Here is a 3,326-nt window from a genome sequence, read left to right on the forward strand (position 1 = left end):
GACAATTATCATATGAAAACGCGTATTTAAACATAGTAAAAACGTTATATTCTTGTTATATTCTTTATTCTGCATCGATAGAATATAAAATCAATGAAATTGAACGAGATTTCAAGTTTTCGTTTTTCGACGATACGCGTATATGAGCGAAAAATCGTATATACGATATGAAAGAATGTTAAAACTTTGATTCCAATATAAAATAGATGTTTGATCTTATGAAATGCAATGTTCTGAATCGATTGGTAACATTTTTCTAACTGTGGCTCAAGTATTATTAACGATTTCACGATTTTATCTTCGCATATATCGAAATTCGCGTATGTCGATTACGTTTTTCGACAATTATCATATGAAAACGCGTATTTAAACATAGTAAAAACGTTATATTCTTGTTATATTCTTTATTCTGCATCGATAGAATATAAAATCAATGAAATTGAACGAGATTTCAAGTTTTCGTTTTTTGACGATACGCGTATATGATCGAAAAATCGTATACACGATATGAAAGAATGTTAAAAACTTTGATTCCATTATAAAATAGATGTTTGATCTTATGAAATGCAATGTTCTGAATCGATTGGTAACATTTTTCTAACTGTGGCACAAGTATTATTAAAGATTTCACGATTTTATCTTCGCATATACCGAAATTCGCGTATGTCGTTTACGTTTTTCGACAATTATCATATGAAAACGCGTATTTTAACATAGTAAAAACGATATATTCTTGTTATATTCTTTATTCTGCATCGATAGAATATAAAATCAATGAAATTGAACGAGATTTCAAGTTTTCGTTTTTCGACGATACGCGTATATGAGCGAAAAATCGTATATACGATATGAAAGAATGTTAAAAACTTTGATTCCAATATAAAATAGATGTTTGATCTTATGAAATGCAATGTTCTGAATCGAGTGGTAACATTTCTCTAACTGAGGCACAAGTATTATTAAAGATTTCACGATTTTATCTTCGCATATACCGAAATTCGCGTATGTCGATTACGTTTTTCGACAATTATCATATGAAAACGCGTATTTAAACATAGTAAAAACGTTATATTCTTGTTATATTCTTTATTCTGCATCGATAGAATATAAAATCAATGAAATTGAACGAGATTTCAAGTATTCGTTTTTCGACGATACGCGTATATGAGCGAAAAATCGTATATACGATATGAAAGAATGTTAAAAACTTTGATTCCAATATAAAATAGATGTTTGATCTTATGAAATGCAATGTTCTGAATCGATTGGTAACATTTTTCTAACTGTGGCACAAGTATTATTAAAGATTTCACGATTTTAACTTCGCATATACCGAAATTCGCGTTAGTCGATTACGTTTCTCGACAATTATCATATGAAAACGCGTATTTAAACATAGTAAAAACGTTATATTCTTGTTATATTCTTTATTCTGCATCGATAGAATATAAAATCAATGAAATTGAACGAGATTTCAAGTTTTCGTTTTTCGACGATACGCGTATATGAGCGAAAAATCGTATATACGATATGAAAGAATGTTAAAAACTTTGATTCCAATATAAAATAGATGTTTGATCTTATGAAATGCAATGTTCTGAATCGATTGGTAACATTTTTCTAACTGAGGCACAAGTATTATTAAAGGCTTCACGATTTTATCTTCGCATATACCGAAATGCGCGTATGTCGATTACGTTTTTCGACAATTATCATATGAAAACGCGTATTTAAACATAGTAAAAACGTTATATTCTTGTTATATTCTTTATTCTGCATCGATAGAATATAAAATCAATGAAATTGAACGAGATTTCAAGGTTTCGTTTTTCGACGATACGCGTATATGAGCGAAAAATCGTATATACGATATGAAAGAATGTTTAAAACTTTGATTCCAATATAAAATAGATGTTTGATCTTATGAAATGCAATGTTCTGAATCGATTGGTAACATTTTTCTAACTGTGGCACAAGTATTATTAAAGATTTCACGATTTTATCTTCGCATATACCGAAATTCGCGTTAGTCGATTACGTTTTTCGACAATTATCATATGAAAACGCGTATTTAAACATAGTAAAAACGTTATATTCTTGTTATATTCTTTATTCTGCATCGATAGAATATAAAATCAATGAAATTGAACGAGATTTCAAGTTTTCGTTTTTCGACGATACGCGTATATGAGCGAAAAATCGTATATACGATATGAAAGAATGTTAACAACTTTGATTCCGATATAAAATAGATGTTTGATCTTATGAAATGCAATGTTCTGAATCGATTGGTAACATTTTTCTAACTGTGGCACAAGTATTATTAAAGATTTCACGATTTTAACTTCGCATATACCGAAATTCGCGTTAGTCGATTACGTTTTTCGACAATTATCATATGAAAACGCGTATTTAAACATAGTAAAAACGTTATATTCTTGTTATATTCTTAATTCTGCATCGATAGAATATGAAATCAATGAAATTGAACGAGATTTCAAGTTTTCGTTTTTCGACGATACGCGTATATGAGCGAAAAATCGTATATACGATATGAAAGAATGTTAAAAACTTTGATTCCAATATAAAATAGATGTTTGATCTTATGAAATGCAATGTTCTGAATCGATTGGTAACATTTTTCTAACTGTGGCACAAGTATTATTAAAGATTTCACGATTTTATCTTCGCATATACCGAAATTCGCGTATGTCGTTTACGTTTTTCGAGAATTATCATATGAAAACGCGTATTTTAACATAGTAAAAACGTTATATTCTTGTTATATTCTTTATTCTGCATCGATAGAATATAAAATCAATGAAATTGAACGAGATTTCAAGTTTTCGTTTTTCGACGATACGCGTATATGAGCGAAAAATCGTATATACGATATGAAAGAATGTTAAAAACTTTGATTCCAATATAAAATAGATGTTTGATCTTATGAAATGCAATGTTCTGAATCGAGTGGTAACATTTTTCTAACTGAGGCACAAGTATTATTAAAGATTTCACGATTTTATCTTCGCATATACCGAAATTCGCGTATGTCGATTACGTTTTTCGACAATTATCATATGAAAACGCGTATTTAAACATAGTAAAAACGTTATATTCTTGTTATATTCTTTATTCTGCATCGATAGAATATAAAATCAATGAAATTGAACGAGATTTCAAGTTTTCGTTTTTCGACGATACGCGTATATGAGCGAAAAATCGTATATACGATATGAAAGAATGTTAAAAACTTTGATTCCAATATAAAATAGATGTTTCATCTTATGAAATGCAATGTTCTGAATCGATTGGTAACATTTTTC

This window comes from Vespa crabro, unplaced genomic scaffold (assembly GCF_910589235.1).
Source record: "Vespa crabro unplaced genomic scaffold, iyVesCrab1.2, whole genome shotgun sequence".
In the NCBI taxonomy this organism is placed as follows: Eukaryota; Metazoa; Arthropoda; class Insecta; order Hymenoptera; family Vespidae; genus Vespa; species Vespa crabro.